The 26,345-nt window shown below is 35.6% G+C and overlaps 1 long non-coding RNA gene across 1 annotated transcript in view; it reads right to left on the bottom strand.

Annotated features, from left to right (window-relative positions):
- LOC106149335 overlaps positions 1 to 25,582 on the bottom strand; it is a 31,110-nt gene extending 5,528 nt beyond the window's left edge. Inside the window, exons 1-2 of the long non-coding RNA XR_001235452.1 lie at positions 25,541 to 25,582; positions 8,822 to 8,892 (exon numbers count right to left, since the gene is read on the bottom strand). This is a non-coding gene — a long non-coding RNA (uncharacterized LOC106149335). The remainder of the gene's footprint in view (positions 1 to 8,821; positions 8,893 to 25,540) is intronic.
- Between the last annotated feature and the right edge of the window lie 763 nt (positions 25,583 to 26,345).

Genomic DNA, 26,345 nt, shown 5'->3' with positions numbered 1-26,345 from the left:
AACACGTAGATACCCTAGTCAGGGTAGCTGAGTTGAAAAATTTGATCCGTGTGGTTCACCATCATTAACCTAAGAAGAATCATTCAACCAAGTGACTCAAACTGTGCTACATATTACAATCATCTGTAAAAGCTTAAAAATTCCTATATCCTTTTAAATAAGAAAATGTGAGGCTGATACTCAGACGCTGATATTTTTATATCAGTGATAGTAATTCCACCACAAAGCCAAGAATAGACTTCTGTTCATGCTTTATAAAATGGAAGATTTAAAGTTAGAGGACTGACATGAATAACTACACAGGTAAAGCACTTAGCACAGTGTCTGGCATATGTTAAGCACCTTATACAACTCTGCTTTGATTTTATAAATTGACTGTTACAGTGAAATTGTCCAACATATCTGTGCCTTTTAGGAAACTGAATGATATCCACTGTTTCACTTCTTCCCTTTATTTCATTTGTATTCCTGTGCCCTGGATCATGTCATAGTTTTACTGCATAATAAAATTATAGTATGAGGGAAAAAATGAACACATGGTTTCCAAAACCAAACCTGCCCCTAAATGGCCTTTTAAAATTGGGCAATGTTTCACATTTGCCCATGCCAGTTTCCTCCCTGCATTTCTCACAAAATCAATTGTGCTTGCATACTTGAAAGGAAAGAAATAGATTCCTAGGGCTGGGAAGCTAGGACAGAGTATTGAGGACTTTGTTCCCCTCTGACCTTTTCTGGTAATTCCTGCTGGTGTTCGTTGGAAGTTGTAGGAGAAGACAGGAAAGGCCTGTTCTCCCGGCCTCTGCTGCTTAGGAAAGGCACATTATCCAAACGGAAAGAATTAATCCAACATGTGCTTCCATTAGAGCATTAACTTTATATTTCTTCACTGAATACAGTATTTTGCAGTAGTCAGCAGTGTTTAATACTAACCCAACTTCATTTCATTCCTGCTGATGGGAGGAATGGTGGTTAGGGATACAACTTCCCTAAAGCCAGATGACATTCTCTCTGTCTATAACTAACTAGAATAGACCGATGGACTCATACATTTACATTTATAGATTTATATATCTCTCTATATTTTATATATAATCTTTCATATGGATATTTTCAATGATATATATATTATAAGTTCTTCTGAAAAGTAAATTACATGATAAAATGTTTGAAGAAAGTTCTGTCAAATTTTAAGGCGGTTAAGACCTTTATTGACAACCTCATGTTAGTCATCAACTTTAAGTATGCTGAGCGCAATAAACTCTAACGAAAGTTGTGATGATCTTTACTATATTTTGTAAATATGTTTATCTGATACCTCCCCTTTTTATATCTATTCTCCAAATATTTCTACTGGAGAGAGATAACTGAACTGGCTTTCTGCTTAAGGACATTTTCCCTAGAGCTCATTTGAAATAAAATGTAGACATGTGCTTATAAACTACCTGTCAGAGAAGTTGTTTTAACATATTTCTTATCACTGTGTACCCAGATGGTTCCAGCAGTGGTCAGCTTCTCCGGTTGCAGAGTATTGAACACAAGTCAGAGATTAAACATAGGTATTGGTCCAGTTTTTCATCAACATTTAATCTAGGGAAGGTTTAATGGAGTTTTTCAAGTCACATGCTTTCCAGTTAATTAACTTTGTTGAAGCCCTGATTTATTAGACAGACATCATTTAGAATTAAATGTTTTCTTCAGCTGCAGGAGAGGCACTGAGTCTTCTGTCACAAAACCTTCAGTTATTAATAATTGTAAGTCACAATCATCCTTTTGTCACTATTTCCCCTGATACCTTCATTTAGAATCTCAGCACAGGCAAAGGTGAGGAAATTAAATATGCAGATTGATAAGCAGTAAGAAGTTTAAAAGCTCAGAGATGTTGGCTGGTTCATAAGCACTCCTGAAAAACCGTAATTGTTTTACTGAACCTCCCAGCTGTCTCTCATCAGTATTGCTTTCTTCATTTAACAAATGTTTGATATGTACTTTATACAAGACAGCAGACTAGGCACTGCACACTAGCACTGAATAAGATGGATTTGCCCTATCTCCATGAGCATTCTTCCTGGTGGGAAGACAGACACTGATCCAGTAATTAAAATTACAAAAACATACATCACAGAGGAAGCCCAAATTAGAATGAGGATTCCAGATATATTTGCCTGAGAAAGTGATTTTTTTAAGCAGGTACATAATGATGGAGAAGGAAATATATGCATAGAATGTAAGAAGTGTGGTAGCTTAACTAACGGTTAACGTGTAGCTCCCAGCTGAACTGAGTAAGCGTGGTGCTGGGTGTGGTAGGCCCACCCGAGGACTGTTGCTAACAGCATAAATGGAGAACTGGATGGGAAGATGGTGCTGTTGATCCTCCTGGAGAAGCTTATCATGTTGGCTTTCCTGATATGAATTTGGCTGTTCTCATCCTCAGAGGACTTTACATCCTTGTAGCTGCTGCAGTTCTTTTAGGAGGAGCGCTGGTCCTTACCTTGAGTTTTGCTTCCTGGCTCCACTGCAGATCCCAAGGGCCCTATGTCTTTAGCTCCACTTGTGCAGGACATGGCTGTGCGATTCAATGTTTAAGCTGGATTCTTTGGGTCTCTAGTACCTGGAAAGATCTCTTACACCTCTCTGCATTTGACTTTTTGGGTGAATATAATAAAATAATCCTATAAATTCTATGTTCTCTATTAAATCTGTTCTCTTACAACCCCTGACTAAAACAAGAAGTGAGGTGTTCTGCTTATATAAGAGGCTCAGAAAGGCTCAGAAAGTCTTCAGTGGTCCACTCCAAGGGAGGGATAGCAAACCATAAGCCATAAAGTAGTAAAAACAAAACTAAAACCAAAAAGCCCCAGAATTGTTTATTACTCTTGATCTTGAAAAGACATGACTGTTCAGATATTGATTCTCTGCACATGACCTACTTTGAATCTCTGAACTAGAGAGTAGGTGTCTGATATTCCAACGCAATAAAATTTATTCCTTTTGATCAGAGTATTGTTCCCTGGAACTGTATTAGAATACATTTTCTTCAGACAAAAATACATTGGGCTGTCATTCACAACACTGCAAAGGAAAAAATTGTAAAAAAACTGAAAATGCGTAGGTTGAAAAAAATTTAGTGCAAGTAGCATCAGTAAATGGCTGTGTCAGGGTTAAACTCTGGAATTTAGTAAAGAAAGGGGTCCTAAAATTGGTGCTTATATTCCTTTGGGAAATGTTTTAAAATGGAAAAAAATAAACTATTAAAAGAAATACTATATATTACTATCCAGAATTAACCATCACCAAAGGGCTGTCATCCATGTCATTCTTTTAAAATTAATCTAATGTCATTTATCACAAAGTTGATGGTGAACATGAGACTGGTATCTAAGGAAATGGATCATGCCAATTCCAGAGTTAAGGTTGAGCATTAGAAGTTGAAAGTGGAGCGTGTCCCCGGGGAGATCATGAGGAACAGAAGGGGAATGATCACAGAAGATCGAGTGAATACTCCTAAGCTTTACTGGGAGTTGCAAGCTCAGATGTTCTCAGAAGCTCAAATGTCAAGTAGATAAGTAAAGCTTGTCTAATGTAAGATGATGGGGAAAGACGGGGAGGTGGCGAAGTACAGACGATGCGTCTCCCCTAGAGAAGAAGGAGAAAATGGAGGGGAAGAAGGAGCGGTAGGAAAAGGAAGAAAAAAGAGGAGGAACAAAAGATGGATGGGGAGGAGAGAGCAAAGCAAAACAGAACAAACAGGCTGATGTAGAGTGCAGATCCGTGATGCCTCATTTGAGAGCCTTGATCAAGACAGAGAATGGAGCCGAGAGGGAAAAGGTGGGGCCAGGACAACACTGGACGGGTAACTCTGACATTCATCCTCCATGCCAAGGCTGACACAGGCTACAGACCATGCGAAGACCCCGAGCTCTCTTCAAGCAGCGGCATCTTGATGGGCACAGATCTTTTAGGTCACAGCCAGTTCCAGTGCCAGCTAAAAACTCAGACTTCCAGGAATGGGTCAGCAGTACTGTTACATTTGAGAGTCAGGAAAAAGGTTCAGATTCCACAGAATTACTAAAAAGAAAAAAGGAGGAAAAGGGAGGGACAAGGAACTGGAAGAGATTCTTGTTGGAAGGAGCTGGAATAACCTGCATTATTGGTCTGCTTGTTACCTAGGAAGATGTACCAGGAAGAAGGAGGGAGAGAAGGATGGAAATGAGAAAAAGGAAAGAACAGGGAGAAACAAACGTGAAAGATATCCCAAAGCAACGTTCCTCTCCTTAGTGTTGCCCAAAATATGCGATTTATGAAGAGAGATCACTGGGTGTCTTGTCAAAATGCTTGGGCTGGTACTCTGGACCTGGGCCCTGTTGCCAGGGGGCTATGCATTCTGGAGCTAAACTCTCTGAGCTTCAATTTTCTTAGACCTGAAATGGATTTTATGAGGCATGACAAACGCGGATTTCCTGTGAAATATGCTGTAAAAATTCATTAATATAGTGTACATGAAACTATATATGTGTATATATATAATATATATATTATACATATATATATAAAATCTCTGCATATATCTCTTCAGAAATGGGTGCACAAACTGCTCAAGCAGAGAGAAACTGATTTCTGTTACATTCTCTCAGTTTTTTTTTCCTTTTTGGTACATAAATAACAGACATGTCCATTGTTTCTTTCCAAGGTTCCAAAGGAGTCTTTCTTAACCATAGCAAAAAACATTTGTATGATCAATATCAGGCCATATTTTTTAACACTCTGTGGTTTAGAATTTGGGAATTGAATGTTAGGATTAATGAGGGCTCTGCTAGAGGCCTGAGCTGATCATACATTTTCCTTCAACATTTGTAATTTCTTCAATTCCCAGAAGTACTCAAATATGTAGTATAAAAATTATCCATGAAGTTAGAGTAGCATTCAAAGTGAAGTATGGCAGTTGTAAATTTTTCCCCTTAGAATTAAATTGTCAGCCTGGTCTGTCACTGGGTGCTTCTGCATTACCCTTCACTTTCATCATAATTGTTTATGCCAGCCTGGAATATTTTTTTCTCCACTTTTTCAGGGAGCCTAAATCTCTACATTTGCAGATTTATTTCTTTGGAATCTTCAGTTAGAATATAAAATCTTCAGCAAGTGAAAGAGAATAATATGTGAAGGTACCATAAATTGTTAAAATCTTTGTATGAATTTGTTCATCGTATACATTTAGTTATTGGACAATAAACTCTCTATATAATAGGGTCAGTAAGCTGGATCATATTTCTTTTTGGTGATTCTACTCCCTAAAGGTCTTTTAAACTCCCTGAATCTTGCTATCCACACTGTTCATGTGCTCTCAAGTCTGTACAGTGTCCCTGGGATTGGGCACATAGCTTAGAGTCCAATGATTTTAAGCTTGGTAAAATGGAATCATTTAACAAGGATTAATGAGAGGAAGTTCTATGTTAGATTAGGGCATCAAGGCAAGTGTTTTCCAGGATATGATCCATGAACTACTTTCATCAGTTACCTGTGAACTTGTGACAATACAAAATCCTAGACCCCAGCCTCAAGTCAGTGAATCAGAATTTCAAAAGCAGATTCAGAGACTCAGCATTTTTGAATAAACCCCCTAGTATATTTTCATTACATCACTCTGATTAACTCTCACAAAGCACTCAGAAGATCTTCTTTCTCCCATTAAAATAGTTCCCAAGGGCAAGGCCTTATCTGCTTTCATTACCCATATATATCTCAGGCTCTTAGTCCATGCCTGGCACATGCATATTGTCTCCAAGTCACCACGGTTCCATTTATAAATTTTTATTTTATGATGGCCCAGAAGTGATGGTATTTAGTAGAAACCATACTTTGAGTTGTGCTTCTGGGGAGTGGCAGTGAGCTACAGCTCCTAGTCAGCGCCACAATCATAAAAGCAAACAACTGATGTTCTACAGTGGACTTCATAGCTGAGCTGATGATCAGGAGGTTAAGTATGATCAATTCAATTTGACTTACCTTCCTTTTAACAGTGGGTGTATTTGGACATTACTTATCAGAAGTGAAAGAGCTTATATAGTGATATTTGTATTTTATGGTTAAATGATTGATTTGATGGATTGCTCATGGCATTGCTTACTCCTGGTCTTCAGCATATTCTTCTTACTACTTCAGAGTTAGTTTTCAGAATAAAGTTTCTGATCTCATTGTTCTCTCCCTTAAAACTTCTGTTATTTCTGGGCCACTTGCAGAAGAAATATAAACCTCTTTACATAACATAAAAGACTTTCACAACCTTATTTCAAACTTTCTTATAGCTTCAGTCAAGACTACTATCCTCAGTATTTGCTCATGTTTAGGCATAAATTCGTCAGATGTTCCCAGATTTTATTACACATCCATCCTTTGGCTCAGGCCACTTTCTTTGCTAGGATATTTTTCCTTCTTTTCTGATTTCCCCCAACTTTGCTTATATTTATATTTTTCTGAATTTTAGATTAAATTTTCCCTTTCTCTGAAAGGCCTGTACAAGATTTTCCAGGTTAGTTAGTTTTTGGTGCTCTGATCTTACTCTTTTCATGCCAGTTATTATAGCATTTTCTGTAGTATTTTGTGCCTCTTACCTTTGTATATCAAGAGTTTAGGGTAGTATCTCTCACTTGCTATTTAATAACTGCAGTAATTATTAAAGAAGGAATTTATAAAATTTACATCTCCCCAGGGCTGAGAATGGTACTTGGAAAAATTAGACAACCTCATGGGAAAAAAAAAAGAAGATATTATGTACAGGTCAAATTCTCTATGATGTTTGTGATCATTATGTATGGCAAACATATACTAATAAAAAATATTAAGGCTTAGAGCCTCAGGAAGTACATTTAACTAGTAAAAGTAAAGGAAATAAAATAAAGTTCATCATTAATCTTGACTCCAGTGGAATCACAGAACAAGAGAAAGGATGCTGGCCTTGGAGCACACTTAATTTCCAGACAAATTCGCTCTCTTTCACTGTATGGCCTGGTGCCTGAAATATTCAGTATTAATTTTTTTCCTTAATGACCCTAAATATGTTTATCAAGAAGTGAAACACTGGTGCTTTTGTTCTGTGATTTGACCAATTGATGGTTGAAAAAGGTAAACTCTGAGGGGTTGAAGGAGAAGTCACCACTTAAGGTTTATTAGAGCACAGAAATGACATATTCAGCTCAGTGCAAGTGACGTAATGAGGAATTTAGTTCTCTCTAAGGTATTGGCAAACTTTCAATAGTGACTTTTACTGTATAATTTCCATTAAAGTCCATTCATCCCTTTGTTTGTTGTTTTCATATTTTGTGTAATTGTTTGCCAAGCTGGAAGAGGAACCAACAGAAGATGGTAAATACGTCAGAACACAGGTACAGCCAGAAGCAGAGACACAAAATCTCTTTGCTAGTGGATCATAAGGAGCTGAGGGAACAGTGTTTTACAGCTACATCTCTAGTGAAACACAATGATGGAAGTAGATATGGAAAATTTCAGAGTGAAGTCCCAGGTCACCAAGGACTGTATTTATAAAATAACCAGGAATTTGCCCCATATCTCTTGATGCCATTGCTGTTTGTAGCATCCAAAAACTGTTCAGAGAATGGGGAAGCAATAAAAGTTTTATCAATTGGTTTCTTCATAGAGAGTTTTTATATGCAGTTACTCCCGTTTCTTTCAACCCTAGTGAAGACTTTCCTGAGAATACTAAGAAACACCAAAATGTTCTCCATATTAGGGAAATGGAAATGACTGATGCCTGTTCTGTTTTGTACTTGAGGAAGATAGCAGAATACGAAATACTGTGCACCTCGTGGATTTGTTAGGGCAAAGTGACTGGACTACTTGGGGGCTGTTTACCCTTGACCAAGAAGTCTTTTGCTATGAACAAGTGGATCCCAAGAATGATGTCCTTGTTCAGCAGAGCCTTTGAAACCCTAGTTTTAGTGTAAACACTTATTGCTATCTAAGGAGGAGATGCATTCCCATATCAAGGAGCTCCAGTGAAAGTTCACAATACATGAAAATCTCCCAGAGGGAATGATACTTAACCATTTGGCATCTAAAGCACCCCAGATCGGACAGCGGCACACAGGTCGCAAAACGTGTCCTTCACACTAGTCTCTAATAGGAGAATTGAGAGAAACTTGTGCAAGCAGACTAGAGAGAAAATGAAAACATAGGATGGAGTTTTTATTTTTTTAAGAGATCATATATTCACTCTTTGACTACAAGGTTTTATTTGCTAAAATTCCCAGAGTGGAGATAGGGGATAGAATTTACTATTAAATTAAACATAGGGCTTGAAGACTGTTGATGATTGAACCTGAAATTACAGTCAGCACCCCATATTCATGGGTTCTACATGTGTGGATTCAATCAACCATGGATTGAAAATATTTAAAAAATTGCCAGCACTGAAAATCTATGGTGTTTTTTGGCTGTCATTATTTCAGTAATAGAATTTAATAACTATTTGCATAAAATTTGTATTATATTAACTATGATAAATAATCTAGAGATGCTTTAAAAGGTATGGGGGTGTGAATAAATCACACGCAAATACTACACCTTGTTATATGAGGCACTGAGCATCTGTGGATTTTGTTTTCTGCAGGAGCTCTGGAACCAGGCCCTATGGACACTGAGGCTAGGTGTGTGAGTTAAAGGGAACTGAATCTGAAGGCAACCCTAGTGTAACTAGAAGTTGTCATGTCTGGCAGGGAAAATATCAATAAATAAAATTTTAAAAGGTTGTGTGAGAAGTAAGTAAGTAAATAAATCAGTAAGAAAATAAACAGAAGATGAACACACATACCTTGATTCTGACAGGGATTCTGTTTGTGTGATATCCATTCGAGGAGATCAAGTAGATGTCCAGGAAGATGGCTGCAAGGAGAAGAAAAATTCCTCACATCCCATGGAAGTGAGAGTTTTACCCTGTGAAGAGAACCAGGTAATCTTTGGGTTCCAGATCCCAAGGAGAGTTGAAGGTGTGTGTTGACATAGCAAAAGTAACAGGATTGGGTGAAGGTCTGAACACTGAGAGAAAATTGACCCTTGACCCTTTTACCACTTGGTTCATAGGACTCTGGCATCCATCTAGGGAAATGAAAATGGAAAGACCAAGTACGAGGGCACCAGACATAATAGTTCTGTGGTGGGGCTTTTAATGAGGCCTAGCACTTCACTCTAATTTCCCTTCACTACGAACACAAAAATTTCAGGGAGTTTTTCATACTTTATTCTTAAAGAGGAACAGAAATCCATGGATATGCCAAGAAAGCCTCTATTGTGCAAGACAGTGATCAAATTAAATTAACTGGAGAGGCATTAATGGCCAAAACAGAGGCATTGGAAAGAGAAAAAGTAACAGAATACTTGTAGAAAGATAAAAGAAGATGTTACAAAATGAGACCAGAACTGGAAATTATAATAGAGAGTTGAGGAACAAGAAAATGATCTCAGAAGTTTAAAAGTCAGTATGATTACCAAAATGAGAATTTCATAGAGGATTTAGGAAATAAAATGGAGAAATTTGCCAAAAAGTAAATAAAGAAGAATCAGAAAAGGAAGAGGAAAGAGAAAGGTATTTAAAAAATCAAATAAAAATTATCCAGAAAGAGAGTAACAAAATAAAAGAGAGAACTGTCACAGAAATAATTCTAAAACATTTTGTAGGACAAAAAAATATGAAAATTTAGGTAGAAGATATCAACACATTGCTGACCCCAGTGAGAACTGAAACCATAGTCATAGCTTTGTGAACTGCAGGTGTGGCGGTGCATGCCTGTAATCCCAGCACTCGGGACCTTGAGGCAGGAGGGTCATAACGAGTTCGAGGTCAGCCTGGGGTACAAAGTGAGCTCAAAGCCAATGTGAACTGCATAGGAAGAACCTGTCTCAAAAAGACAAAATAAAAATGTCATTGTGAAATTTCAGAACATATTGGATAAAGACAAAATATTAAATGCTTTTTCAAAGACAATGAATTTTATATAAAAATGATTTCATTTTCAGGACAGTGTAGGAGTGTACTATGCATCAACATAGAGAAAATCAAAATAGAGAAGTGAAAAGAATTCTCAGCAATCACCTTGAGCACACTGCCCATCTCTTTCCCAGGCTAACAGCAGAATTGTTACTGCAATAGTCTTGTGAGAGAGCTATGATTATATCTGGAGGATACTTTTGGTTGGAATTTTGTACAGATTATCACATCACAAATTTTATTCAGTTAAATGAAAACTCTATTGTTGACTATATAGTTAAATATAATTGTGTACAAGAATAATTTATTTGAGTAAAAATAACATTTTTCTCTTGTGCTGCTTTTTAGTTTTCTTGTTTTTCAGAGAAGTGTTTGGACCATACCTTAGGTAATCATCTGTGTCATGGTATTTTCTGCTTTGTGAGGGCAATGAGATATTTACATTTACTCACATGTTTTAAGTGTGTTTGCCATATAGGGGACTCTAGATTACAATAAATCTACTAGATACAAAAATTTAGATGTTCTGAGACTTTTCTACTTTTATCATCCATCTCCTACGTCATCTAGGTGGGTTCAAAATTGACAACAATACATTTATCTTTGAGATAACCTGCCTTGAACCCAAGCCATAGCTAAGCAGTTACTGCTATCCCCTTCAGCTTTATACAGATTTAATACCTTAAAGAAAGGTAACATTCTGAATCTTACATACATTTTTATTCTATAATAAGGCTTTCTGTTAAATTATAGCAATAATATGAAATGCATTGAGAAATGAATATTCATATAAAGTTTTCAATGTGATCATTAAAGAAGACCTACCATATATGACACTATTGGAAAACTCTGATAGTTTCAAATCTATGTAAAACATAGTTCCTGAATTTAGTAAATTTCTATGGGAAATCCAATAAACAAACATGAAACAGAACGTAGGATATTGTTTGATTAAGTATCCAATGTGTGGGGCAGACTGTGGATGGCTTAGGAAACAAGAGACTAATGTCTGTTTCTACAAAATAATGATGGCTCTGTCTCTGTTACAAAATGATATTGATTCTAGCTGGCGGGGAAGCCTGCAGATTGGGAGTCAGCCAACAGCTGAACTCATGCAGAGAGCCATATGTCAAAACTAGACCTTTTGTGAGTAATGCAGAATTGTCTGCAGTACAGCCTTTGTCACGGACAAATATTTCAAAGATAATCCCAGGGTTCAAAAGTCATTTTAAGTCTTAGTGGATTTGAGCAAAAAAATAGATAAAAATGAATTTTGGGTGATGCTGATATTGTCTAACAAAACTTCCATATGAAATATGATTGGAAACTTCAAGTTTTCAAGAAGTAAATTAGAATGCTAAATCTTCCTACATAATGGGATTGCTTTATTTTCCCCAAAGTGTGTGTGTGTGTGTGTGTGTGTGTGTGTTTGTACCAGGAATTGAACTCAGGACCTTGCGCTTGCTAGGCAAGCACTTATGCCACTGAGCTAAATCCCTGGCCCAAGTGTGTGTTTTGATATGTAGAATGATACTTAAGATAATAAGACGTCTTACTTTTCTTCAAAAGGTCTTACCAAATGTCAGTTTGTGCCTACGGTGTGAAATTATAAGGAAGAGAAATTCTTTATTTATAAAGGGAAGAGAAAATCTATTACTAGGGAGTTGAGATTTTGAAACCATACTCGAAAGATGTTTGAATGTCTCTAACAACCCTTAAGGACTTTATCTTGTTTCCGGGGAAATAGTATAGATTGTCACTCATGTGAAAGATAAATCTACATATTTAACTGACAGTGTCTAAGTTACCTTTGATTTTAATGATCTGCTTCAACAAACTAAATTGTAGGATTGCTGAGTTTTTCCAATTCCCTAAAATGTGTATCAGAGTTTTTTCAGTTCCCTAAAGTGTATATCAGAGTATACTTATTCCAAGCTCATGCCCCTCACTGATGGCAAATGGCTTGGTCATCTAAGGTGCTTCTGTGCTTGCGGTGGCCGCTGTCTCTTCTGACTTCCACAGTTCGTGTCTCCCTAAACTAAGAATATGCACAGGAGAAAAAAATGTTCATTAAAAGGAAATACTTGAAAGATTGGCTAGACAAAGAAAGTTGCAGTTTTCTTTCTGCTTCTGTTACAGAGATTCCTTGAAATATTTCTCAAAGTGAAAGAAAACTGTCACCTTCTTTTCTTATATTATTTTTGTGAGACCTTAATGAGAACTCTAAGAATTTTGGATTTTTGAAATCAAATTTTCAGCCCAATGTGAATAAAATGATTTAGATATAGATTAAGTACCAGTCACCCAGGAATGTGGACCATTTGGTATAAATTCAGATGACGTCAGTCCTTCACGGGTGCACTGGAATAAACTGCTTGGAAATGACTTCATAAAGTATTTAAGACAGCAACACTGTTTTCAGCTTCCTTATAACATCTTTGGTTTCTACATGTTTCAAATGAATTTTATTTTAAAAATCCAATGATATATAAGTTATTGAAAGTGTTATGAAGATATGAATTATAATACAGAAGAAATCAGACTCACATGTGCAAACATCATATTAGCTCCCTAGAGTGAGAACCTGAAAGAATAAATAAAACCCAAAGGTACGATAGATATTGTGAAAGGAAAAGAAATTGCTCAAAGGTAAGGAACAACTGAGATGAGGAAAAGGAGAAAAATAAGAAAGAAGGAAGTGAAAAAAATACATATGTATATATAGAGAGAGGGAGTGAGAGAGAGAAGGATAACTGGTATAGTTGTACTGCTGACATCTATTGGCTTATTGAAATGGACAGTTAATGCTTAAATTTTTTGAGCAATTTTGCATACTTATATCTGGTCATCTGAAAAACTAATTTGAAGACAGCAATATGCAATATAAAACATTGGTGAATTCATACCATCTTGTTTAGTGAAGCTCTGTTTCATTTCTACGGTTTTTTAAAATTACTTTTTATTCTCTTTAATGGTTTTATCAGTCTTGCATTTTTATATCTGGTAGTCGGAGCAACTTTGTTGAAGATAACAGTATGTAAAATAACAACCCCTGTTAATCCCTATCATTTTGTTTTGAAACTCTGTATCATCTTCATTGTTTTGTGTTTTGTTTTTGTCTATGCTGTTATTTTGTTATTTTTTAAAATTCTCTTTAAAGTAAAAAAATAATTTCTAGAATGTAAAGAAAAGTTAATTCTAATCTGAAGGGTTTTTTTGGATTGTACTTAAGAACGTACTCCGATGTCTTTATGGGAATAGGACTCAGCACGACTGAGAAGGTGCGGTAACTTGAATAAAAGAAAGTTGCTTGGGGCCCTGTATGCTTTTTTTGGTCCGTACAGTCAATGCAGCAGCATCATCCAGTTTGAGTGTTTCCTACTGTGCAGGGCTTGTGTGAAGTGCTCTCAAAGCATATGGTCAAGAGTAGAGCGGTGACCCAGATAGCTACAGGCTTCTCAAAACAAAATCTATCACCCCACACCGGACACAATGGAAATGGTTAAAAAAAATATTTGAGGAAAAGTTACAAGCTGTTACCAAAACGACCCTAAGCATAAACTGGTATCTGCCAACATTTATGCAAAGTGACAAAGCAGTCTTAAGTGGAGAAGTGACTGAATACGTGTTCCTAAATTAGGGCTGGGGATTTAGCTCAGCGGCAAAGTGCCTGCCTGGCAAGCGCAAGGTCGTGAGTTCGGTTCCTGGTACCGGAGAAAAACAAAACAAAACAAAAAACATGTTCCTAAATTAGAAAAAACATGTTTTTGAAAAATTCGAAGTAGCTAAGAGAATAGTTTTACTCATCCCATCGCTCAACTATGTGACTCTTGCCTAAAGAAACTGTCAGTATTAATAATGATAATAATGAATGCAAAGACATGTTTCCCAATCACGTTCTATGTTGATGGGATTTAAAAAGACAAAAAGCTTGATTTCCATAAACAACTGAAAGTTACTTATATATAAACTAAATTTACAGGAATGATTGGTTATGTATACCCAGTCTGGTCATCCCTATTCCATGTATCTAAAGTCTGAAGTGTTCCAAACTTTGGGACATTTTGAAAGCTAAAATAAAGCCACAGATAGAAAATTCTATACTGCAACCATTTTTTTATGCACCAAAGTAGTAAAAATATTTTATGAAGTTACCTTCAACCTATAAATATAAGGTATATATCAATTATTTTTGGTACTGGGAATCGAACTCAGGACTTTGCACTTGCCAGGCAGGCGCTTGTGCCCTTGAGCTATATCCCCAGCCCTAAGGTATATATTAAACACAAATAAATTTTCTATTTAGAATTGGGCCCTATTCCCAAGATATTTCATTATGTAAGTTAAATATTCTCAAATCAGAAATGAAGTCTCAAACATTTTCAAGAGAGAATACTCAACCTATAATATAAGAATATCTATTTTCTATCAGAATATCAAATGCAGTGTGTTTATTAGGATTAAATAATCTAATGGCTGCAACTAGCCTCATAGTAAAAGATAATCTTTTCTTGACTTCTTATTCCCTAGGAATTAATTTTTTCCCTTATTTTACAATTTTGTTGAACATGTAGGTTTTATTACACTCTCCAAGTCTGTGAAATATCTGCCCTTTTAATTTCCCACATGGCCAGGGATATAGCTCAGTGGCACAGTGCTTGCCTGGCAAGCATTTGGACGTGAGTTTGATTCCCAGCACCAAAAAAAAAAAAAAAAAAAAAAAAAATTCCCACATCTTATAACCTGTCACAGAATATTTTGCTTATGTATGAAAAATATCACTTGGAATCCTCCAATTTTGTGTTCACTCAGAATTGTTTTATTATACAGAGATTCCACTGGAGTCTCTCTTTAACTCTCTACTTTGAAGAGTCCTATTAGTTTATGTACCTCATTGTTGCTAGAGGATATCCTAGTTTAGCAACTTCCTAAGAATCCATGTAGAGGCAGCAACTTTTGAGAGACTTTGAAGTTTTAAAAATATAATTATATTCATATATTTGATTAATAACATAAATTTATATAAAACCTTAGATGCAAAATTACTTTCCATCACTATGGTAGAAAGTTTTCCTCTACTTCTTTGAGAAGCCTTATGTAATTCTGGTGTCCTATTCTTGTACATGACATGATTATATTCTCCACAAATATTTTAGACTACTTTCTTTATCCTTAGTCATGAAATATCTCAGTATGAAACTTTGCATTGGGGCTGGGGACTTAGCTCAGTGGCAAAAGCGCCTGTCTGGCAAGCGCAAGGTCATGAGTTCGGTTCCTGGTACCGGAGAAAAACAAAAATAAAAAAATAAAAAAAGAAACTTTGCATTGATTGGCTGCATTCTGGAGAGTCATCTCTATCTAGATTGGAGAAACTGGCTTCATATCTTCCCCATAAATGCTTTCTGTGCTCTTCCCTAAACTGAATTGTTGAGCCTCTTGGATTGCTCTTCAAATTATATTCTATTTTCTCTTTTGTTAGTAAATAAATATATTGAAGACTAAACCTTTAGCTTTTCCAAGCTGTGTTATCCATTGTTGAAATTGATATTAGACTTGTTAAAAAAATTCCTAGAGATATTTTTGTTTTTTAATTATTATTTCTTAATGTGGCTGTTTATTTTATATCTCTAATAATATGACATGTAATATTTTGTAATATATAATATACTTATTAGTATATAACATATACAATTCATAATATAATGTATAATATACAATATGATAATTATAATACTGTTATTATATGACATAATTATATATTATTATAAATTTGTAATTATAATAAATAATATGCAACATTATATAATATTATTTTTATAAAGTTTCTGAGGATAATATTTAAGTATAACATATTTTTATAGATATTCCTGTTTTAACCTACATTATCTCTATTCCAAATGTTTTAAAATGTTATTTTTATGTGTTTTTTTTTATATTTCATGTTCAAATGTTTGGTCCCCTGAAGAGTGAGACTCAAAAACCTTTATTTTTTTATAGGCAATTTGTAGATGAGCAATGTCACTATGATGTTATTATTAATTTTTTTCATCTGTTAGAATATATAGAATTCTTTTCTGAAGTTACTTAATTTTTCATAAAAGAAGCATCTAGTCTGCTGCTTAATAAACAAATACCCGGTTCCGGCGCTCCGAGCCCTCTGGGGAAGGCGGCTCTCACCCGGAGCTCCCCTGCTCAGTAAGACTCTTTTCCCGACTGCACGTTGTCCCTGGGCCTGAGGCTTCTCTGTCTCAGTTTTTCCACAGAATGATTTCCTTGGTTTTTCAAGGGCGAGGAATAGTCCCCTGGATCCATAAGTGGTGGGAGGAGTGAAAATCATGTAAGGATCTAATGCTCTAAATGGGTTTTAAAATTATTTTCCCACTTCAGCCCCTTGCCTCATTTATCGCTTATATGTTAACTTGCACTTCCAGTTCCTAAACTTTCCTTTGTTTTTGACAGGAAAATTCAACGGCTTTTTTGGTTTGCTTCATTTTGAATTTCATCTTTGCCGTGTAATTTTTTTCCCTCTATTAATTTACTTTTCTTCTGTCTTTTTTATATGATGTTTCAGGGCAAAAAATATCTACTGGTTTTACTGCAGATGAACTATGCTTATTTGGTGAGGTGATTTTTGTGGGAAGGAAAAGAATATTTTACTATGCCCTCCCTTTGGTTACAGTTTCAGGAACAAATAAAAGTATATTTATTATCTTTTGTTTTTACCATACAAATACTGTAATCCATACATATTTGCCTTTATTTCTTTGTGATGGATATAAGAAAGTTCAGAGCCCAATTTGCAGTTCTCTTCTTACTGAATGTGTGGTGTGCTTGGTCTCAATTTAATTCTTGGCTTCAATATATCTCACTATTTTCTTCCCTTCTTTAAAATGATATACACAAGACATACATATACAAATACATGCTATACAAACATAAGTGTCTATACATAACAACGTGCAATGCAGTTTGAAATATATTTGTTTGTGTAACTGATCCAACTATTTTCCGGATCCCTAGTAGGAAGCAGTTAGCAAATAAATGAATGAGGGGAGGAAAGACAGAAGGAAGAAAATGCAGAAGTAAGAAAGAGAGTATAGAAAGTAAACAAAAGAATTTGAGATGAAAGAGAAAATGTTACCATCCCCATCTGCCAGTGGAGACACTGGAGTTATTTCTCACAGTTATTTTCAGTTGACGTATACTGAGATATGTACAAATCTGGCATATTGTAGGGACTCAGTAATGTAAGTCCCGCACTTCTCGTTCCACTGTCCTTTCTTCTTCATTTAATGCATCTACTTCCCACTGGAAAGTGAATAGCAATAGGCATGATTACTCTTGATAATTGTAATGGCTGCTTTTACCTCCATAGAGCACTATCATTTGCCAGCAACTAGGTTAACATAAATTATTCCTGAAACTAAAGGATATAATAAATAAGAGCACCTAGCACAATTATGAATGGATAAACTTTCAAAAATATTCTTTGCCTTAAGAAATTTATCTATGTTCTTTTAAAACTTTATTAGCTTTTCCCTGGACCTTTTATTTACTTTTTAATCTTTTGTTCATGCTTTGACATTACCCTAAACAGGCAGCAGACTCCCGCCATTCCTAACCAGTGGCTCTTTCCTTTCTGTGTTGACATTCTGCAGGGCCTTTCTCTCGACTCTTCTGCTTCTCATTAGGTTTCATGGGTCCGGGGTGGCCTGACCAGTCTCCTGGCCTCCAGCTGACTGGGATTCCCAGGGAAGACAAATTATACTTTCAGGTTTCAGGGCAACTGAGCTGAAAACCCATATATGCTAATCAGTGGTTTTAGATTTATACTGGCCACACTACATGTTTTTTCCTTATTTGCCTTTCAAACATTGTATATGCTTGTTTTCCTCACAGCCAATGCAACTTTGACAATTTAATTAAAATATAATTCGGGCTACGTGACTTTCTTATATGAATTTCAGTTTTATTCATTGCAGTAATCTATTTTAGTTCTTTATTTAAGGTCTTGTTAAGGATTTTTCAGTACCCAGTTTTCTCTGGCTACCTAAAGTTAACTGCTCAGTAATTCTGCATTAGAAGTCTTTCTTCTCAAATATGAGAAAATCTAAAGTTTAACTTTCCAAACACAATCAATCCAAAACTTAAAATGGACAATATGTGCTCATTTTTCTACCTTTAAAATTAGAGCTTATTATGAATTGTTTAACACTCACTGATAAGCTATCATAATTTTCCAAACAACAATTGTTCAGAGAAGCTGGCATTTTATAGGTAATAATCATACCTACATATTCCAAACTCTGAAAGCCAAACATCTTTGCACAAAGTCAACTAATTATTCCAGAAGATAAAAACTACCTGCAGTGAGAAGCTCTATGTCTGTCATTTTTCTTTGGCAGGCCTCTTTATTTTAAATTGACTTACTCATGGGAAGATGAAGGAAAATGAGAGACCAGTGACCAGGAAGCTGATAACTGGATTCTACTTATTTATCTCTGTACATTGACGTCAACTAAGGAAACAATAAACACCTGAAGAAACTTCTCATATTGCACTTAGAAATGAAGAAATAAGAGAAATGAAGTAAGGCTCGAGTGAGGTCAGAATAGACAGAAAAATAAAGAGAATATTCATGACAGAATATTTATCCAAAGAAACAAAAATTTGTTTGGATGGTTTTTAAAAGGTAAAAAACCAACATAGAAATTGTGCAACCATATTTACTGTACTACAAGGTTAATCTATTATTTGTCTCTGGATTTAAAGTTTAGGTAGTCCGGACTGGGGATTTAGCTCAGCGGCAAAGCACCTGCCTGGCAATCGCAAGGTCATGAGTTCGGTTCCTGGTACCGGAGAAAAACCAAAAAAAAAAAAAATAAAATAAAATAAAATAAAAAAATAAAGTTTAGGTAGTCCTACTTATTATTTTTGAAATACAAATAAACATAAAAATATATGTATATATGTATAAATATGTACAGTAAACTTAATTCCATAACAATTGAAAATATAAAACATTGTAACATTACTAGTCTATTTTTACTTTAGTACTCTGATATTGTAACTTTTTTCTTTCTTCTTCAGAGATATATGCTAACTATAAATTATATTTCTGACTGCTTTATCTTTTCCACATTTATTTTTTTTTCCCTTGAGATTATTGCAAGTTAGTAAGATTCACTGAGTTTGGTAATGACATAAAACCTTAGCCAAATTTACCACTTTCCCTGAAAAAATCAAACTCGTGGTCAGTTTTAAAATGCATCTACATTATCACTCACCTTTTTGTTAGGTACATACTATTTCTCATAAATTAGTATTTTTGTTAAAAAAATAAAAGGAAGAAAAATGAGAAAAGACAAAGCTGAAAGTTCTCTGTGTATTTCAAGTACTGAGCAATCTTTCTCACAATAGTGTGGATAGGGATGACTGATGTGTCTATCATTTAATTTCTGAAGAGCTCTAGGGAGCTTAGAGCTTGGTCTTGCCATGTGTGGGAACCTCCCAGCAGGAAAGAGAAACTCTGAAATGCTTTTATCTAGTCCAAGCTAGATGAAAGTGATACTTTCAGGACAAACTCTTGTCTTAACCCATGAGAACTGGAATTACTCCTCATCTGAGATTCTGACTCCTCTAACCCCATAAAGTAAAGGTTTAAAATGTGATATAGCATGGAAAGTGAGAGGTGTGCATGTATGTTCATACATGTTGCCTACAAATACAGTGCTCATCAATGCTTATTTATCAGATTAAAATTTATTAGGCTCCGTCTAGACTCAAAATGGAAATTGTTCTATTGACCTTGTAAAGAAAATGTGACTAACTTTAAATAGAAAGCAAAAGGTACACAATGTCACATGTACCATTTACTTTATAGACTGAAGCCTAAGTATTGTGAAAATTTTCCATTTGTAAATATGTTTTCAACAGTGTGTAAAATCATATCTTTACTATTTTGACAGGATTTTTAATGCTTGATAAAATAAGCCTCATAGATTAACATCCTAAGTTACAACTCCCTAGACTGTTAAAGCTTAAAAGAATATCTTGAGATAAATGAGATGAAGTAAATAAATGGAACACTGAATAAAAGAAAATCTCTTCTCACTTAGGAGCAGGAATGGAATGTACACCAATGAAAAACTACTTTAAGTCAGGAAATTAAGGAAAAACTAAGTCAAAAGAACATCAAAGTGAATTATTCCAAAGGTATTACGCTCTTATGGATAAAACTTTCAGAATGGTTCTTAAAAATTGTGACCTCAATTCATTATCGCGCTGATGAAGTGGTACGTACCATGCCATTACACTTTATCTAGATACCACCACAATTTTTCTTTGGAGGACTGTACTTAGCTCAGTCTATGTGGTTCAAGTGGGGTTTAGCCTTTAGTTCCCGCTATGGCTACAGTACCTGAGGCAGGAACTGCTCCAGAACTGACCAATGAGTGTGTTCTAACCCATTACCCAGAGCATCTGGCCAAGCATGAGCAGATCAAGTAATGAGTATTTATTGAGAGAAAATACTGTAATTGTTGATAAGCTATTTGATTGGAGAAGATCTCTGTATGTAGAAGTCTTTAATTTCAACTATCATGAAAATCTCAGAGTTCCAGGAGTCACAGTAGAGATTCACATTGTTTATGAACGATATAAAGCATAAGACAATAGTGCCAAGAGATAGGGAAGAAGGGAGGGAGGGAAAGGAAAAGGGGGTGAGGAGAGGAGATGGGGAAAGAGAAGGGAGATGGGAGATGGGAGAAGGAAGGATAATCACTGCGAGCTCGAGGGAGGGGCATGAGTCTCCTATGGATAGCAGTTGAGCTTCCTAATGCAATCATGCCTGGAGGAAGCATGTGCCTGGGATTGTGAGCTGCGTGTTTCACTGCGTCCTCATATTCTGAAACAAGGATGAGTTGAATGTCTTCCATTTGCTGACAAGAGTCCTTCCAAATATGTAAGAATTAGTAATGAACATAGAGGATACTCAAACAGCAGCACAATATGTCATAGTAAGTCTTGGAAACAAATCAAATGCCCATCAACTGAGGAATGGATAAAAAGATGTGTGGTATCTTTATATAATGGAATATTACTCAGCTGTAAGAAAGATAAACTTGAGGCTTTTATAGGCAAATGGATGCAACTAGAGACCATATCATAAGTGAAATAAATAGAACCCACATATGTGAACATCATTTTTTCTCCCTAGTGTAAGTACCTGAAAGAGTAAATAAAACTCAAAAGGTACAATAGATATTGTGAAAGGGAAAGAAATTGCTCAAAGGGAAGGAACAACAGGCATGAAGGAAAGGAGAAAAACAAAGAAAGAAGGGAAATTACCTTTCTATCTGTTCATCCACCTATCATATATCTGTCTATCTATCTGGGATAATTGTACTGCTGTTGCCTATGGGTTTATTGAAAAGAACAGGTAATGCTTAAAATATTTTGACCAATTTTGCATGCTTATATCTAGTAATCTGAACAACTAATTTGAAGACAACAATATGCAAAATAACAACCTTTGGTGAATTCCTCCCATCTTGTTCAGTGAACCTCTATATTGTTTCTAAGATTTTCTTAAAAATATTTTTTATTCTCTTTAATGGTTTGATCAATCTTTTAGTCTTACCTCTGGTAATCTGAGCAACTTTGTTGAAGATGAAAAAATGTAATATGATAACCATTGTTAATTCCTAATTTTTTTGAAACCTTGTATCATTTTTATTGCTTTTGTGTTGTTTCATTTTTGTCTATATTGTTCTTATTTTGTTATTTTTCTATTCTCTTTAAAGTTAAAAAATTAAAAATTTCCTAGTCTTTTAAAATTTTATTTTCTGCATCTTCAGAAAAAAATGTTTTTGACACATAAGAGCACATTAATAAGACAGTTTATTTCTCATGTCTGTCTTCTCCATCTCTAAAGGCTAGACAACCTTCTCTTGGTACTCCCACACACTGTTTATAATTCCTTAACCAAGTTTCATTTGAATTTATAGTTTCCATGTGTCTCCTCACTGAGACTGTAAGCCATATACATTAAGCAATCTTTAACTCTGGATTTTATCCTATTTCTGAACAAAACACAACGAATGTAATGTCCATTGTTCTAAAGGACTTCTGTGATTTGTTCTTTCTAAATTCAGCTCATCCTTGGCAGTGAGGGATGACCCCAGGTGACCCTATGTGACATATTCTTCTGGTCTGTTCCACAGTCTAGTTTTGCTTTGTATTTACTATACTTTAGCAATTTCTTTACCCTTAACAACCTCCTCCCATCATCCTCATAACTCTGCCTTTCACCTCACCTTCTTTTCCGGCCTCAGGAAGAATGGCTTATCATTCAGTGCCATCTGGTCTTACTTTTAAAGAACCATGTTATATGTGGTGAGATGGCAACCACTGAGTCTGAAAACGGAAGGGGAAAGGAAGGATGCAGATCATGTTGTTCTGGCCCTGGAATCTGCTATCCACAATTATTAAATAAACAAGTCCCCTTGCAAAATATTGGCATTGAAATTTATGCCCTGTATTCAGTTTTCCCTTGCGGTTCCCAAAGTCCCCTTTCTGTACCCTAGTAAGTCTCTGGAAATGATATGGCAAGTAAACAGAGTCGCTCTGACCACAAAGGAAATCAAATAAATTTGAAGTTTTCGTATAGTGACTAGCACTGGGGAAAGCAAATATGTTCAGGATATGAAGTATCCTTGGCTTAGGTGCGGTTCACTGATGCTGTTGATTTTCTCTGGTGGCAGTTCCCTTTCTTGATAGATACTTTACACTCCTGACTTGAGCTCTACAGGCAGAGGCATTGTTAAAGGGAAGGCGCTCTCTAGAACTTAATAAACTGATGCAAGCATATATTTTCTAGGTGTTCAGTAAGGCTGTAAATACAGATAACAATACCAAAATTCACCTCAAAATGGTAACTGCCTTTGCTGTGAAAGTCATTTAATATTTAATGCTGTATAATGATAGTAAAATTTTAGCTTGTGGGGTAGCTTCTTCTTGAGGAAAACCTGCAAAGTCATGTAATATAAGTTAGCCATAGTTAAGGATATTGTTTTATGGTGCATTTTATTATTACATTTACTAGGCAACCTCTGAGACCTTGTAGAAAGAATGTAAGATGTTTGCAACCATGGCAAAGGTGTACACAACTCAATGATTAATCATAACCACGACGGAAAGAAAACTTTATTCAAACTGAAGGACAGTTCAAGCAGAAGTATAAAATTTATAGATAAGAGAGAGAAAGCTTTCTTAGGAGCCTTAGAGATCAATGAATATATTGATATATTTTAGTACTGAATAAATTCATAAATGGAATATTGTATATGTATCATCATTTTTAGTTTTTTTTTTTTTGTTTGTTTTGTTTTTTTTTTGGTTTTTCTCCGGTACCGGGAACCGAACTCACGACCTTGTGCTTGTCAGGCAGGCACTTTGCCGCTAAGCTAAATCCCCAGCCCCTGTATCATCATTTTTAAAAGTTTTATATTTTTATTGAACTTTACATTCTTTTAAATATATGTTTTATTTTCATTTTAGTGTGTAAGTCAGTAATGAAGATAATATGAACAAAAATCATAATTATCTAAATATGTTTATTGTTAACATGTGTTAGGTACTATGCTAAGCCTTTTCCATGGATTATCTTAATTTTTTGCTCACAACAATATGAAAGATTAATTTCTTCAATGATCCTCATTTTATGGATAAAGAAACGGATATGTGGCATACTGAGATAAAAGAATTAGTTCAAGTTCAAAAAAGTAACTTGTAAAGCTATTTCTTATTTAAGCATTTGTACTCCAGAGCTGACACTCTCCATATTTAAATGGAAATTATCAAGCTATTAAAAATAGTTTATATGATGTTCATTTTGACTTATGCTACTAGCAGCAAACAGATACCAGAAAGAGACCCTTTGACTTTCCCCAGTTCTCTTTTAAGTCAGAAATTTTTTGAGAATAGAAATTACCATGCACTCCTGAGTATGTAGGGCATGGCCCCACTTAATAACTGGCTTCTGTTAATATGCTGGAGGGTTTGAAGTACCTGGACTCCATTTAAATCATTAATAGCTTCCAACTATCATAAACCCTGGTGAACTGCGATTAAACTTTGCATTCTAGTTTCATATATAGGATAAAACAGCAACACCAGGAAAGCCATTTAGCACAGTAATAAGTTATACCAACAGGAAAGATTCAGTAACTTTCAGAATAAATTATTTCCCAAGCAGTCATTTTCTACCCTAAGGATAGCCTGAAGCTCTACAACCCCAGCAATGATTCTGCACTTGTCTCTCTGCCTTTAAGAAGGAGAGAGGAATAGGGTATGACTTCCCTTCCTTTCCAGCGGTATGCAAAGTTTTAAGTACGGATTATTTCTGGAATGAATATGCCAATACTTTAGTAAATGGATAACTGTATATCATGGTGTCTATCTGTCCTTGAGCAGGAAACTACAAGACTTTGTCTTCAGGAAGATGAACAACATATATGTGCCTGGGTGCATGCTCTCTATCTGTTTATTCTCTAGGAAAACATACCCTTATACCAAATTTAGTTTGAAGACCTACTTTCAATATTTTTAAACACCTTCAGCCTCAATGTAAAGAGCTTGAGAAAGAACAAGGCAGCATACACGCAAATGAACAGTAGTTTTTACCTCTTATGGCTTGTGTCTGGATGTCCCCTCAAAGCCTCCTCTGCTCATAGGTGGGGCTTTTCAGAGCCAGCTGGGTCTAGAGCATGCGATACTTGGATTAAGGTGTGTGGTACTAAATTAGTGCACTGATTAGTATTAGCATAGTTCTGGAGGGCACCACCCAAAAGGCTGGTAGCCTGGGTGGAGTGAAAGGGAAAGGCAGGGGGACATCTTGTTGCTGCTGCTCGCTGCCTTCCGCCTGCACTGCTGTAACCTGGCTCTTCTCTCTGCTGCCCCTCTGCTAATGCCACTCTGCCTTAGAGTCAGCTGACTATGGGCTAAAACCTCTAGAAACATATATATATATTGTTCATCTTCCTGAAGACAAAGTCTTGCAGTTTCCTGCTCAAGGACAGATAGACACTGTGATATACAGTTATCCATTTACTAAAGTACTGGCATATTCATCCCAGAAAGAATCCATATTTAAAACTTTGCATGCTGCTGGAGAGGAAGGTAAGTCATACCCTATTCCTCTCTCCTTCTTAAAGGTGGAGAGACAAGTGCAGAATCATTGGTGGACTTGTAAAGCTTCAAGAGGCCTGTGCTAAATGGCTTTCCTGGTGTTGATGTGAGCTGAAATAAACCTCTCCTCCCTTAATTTGTGTGTGCCAGGTATTTTGTCTCTGCAATGAGAAAAGTAATTAAGATAGTACCTGATAAAATATAAGTTTCTGCCACAACGTACAATCCTATCTGTAAGAGGCTGAGGGAAAAGGATCTTAAATCTGAACCCAGCTTGGGGAGCTTAGTGATTTAGCAAGAACCTGTCTCAAAATTTACAAAAAATTGAATCAAATTTTAAAATGGCTAGGAACGTACCTCAGTGCAAAGGCCTTGGGTTCAATCTCTTTATAGTAAATCATAAGACTCCTAGGTGTCTTAGAGTATAAGAGTATATTTACTCTTATATAGTAAATCATAAGAATCAGTTAGTGACTGAGTAACCCACAAGTAAATGTATGTTGTGTAAAGGTTAATGTTTCTTTTGTTTCTAGTCATTTTCTGCTATTGAAGAAAAAAGAAAATACCAAAAAAAATGTGATTCCATTCATTCCTAAGCCCAAGTCCACATTCAGTGCTTGTTTTTAGAGAGTGTTTGATCATTGACATGTAATCCTTGGTCATTTGTAGATTTAAGTCAGCTGTAGTTTTTCTCAATTTACCTTTTGGTTTCAGTATTTCAACACTGGGGACAATACTGAGTTGGAGAAATCACCTCCAGAGATTAAATTATCTTGCTTTACCATTAAAGTGAGATTAATACTTTTGAAAAAAGTCCAAGAACAGAAGCCAGGGAGCTGTGTTCATTTGAAAGACACATAATTCAGGTTTACAAGTTATTCAGAAACACAAACTCTGAATAATTTATATTTGATTACCCATTGTTAAAATTTTATTCATATAACCTGTGTTCCACTCCCTTTAATTAATCAGTAATGTAGATAGTTACTTCTGCCTCTGGATTTGGCAGTCCTATTGATATTTTCCAGTTTGTTTAGAACGAGTCCAGACAGTTCCACTTCTTAGAGTTCATAAGGTCTTCATATCAACACCTTGGGAGTGACAATAGAGACTAACTGTACAGTATAAATTATCAGTAGAAAGAATTTTGTGGAGGTCTGAG

This window comes from Chinchilla lanigera, unplaced genomic scaffold, assembly GCF_000276665.1.
Source record: "Chinchilla lanigera isolate Chin_1 unplaced genomic scaffold, ChiLan1.0 scaffold00042, whole genome shotgun sequence".
In the NCBI taxonomy this organism is placed as follows: domain Eukaryota; kingdom Metazoa; phylum Chordata; class Mammalia; order Rodentia; family Chinchillidae; genus Chinchilla; species Chinchilla lanigera.
This window is presented reverse-complemented; position numbering and strand designations above follow the sequence as displayed.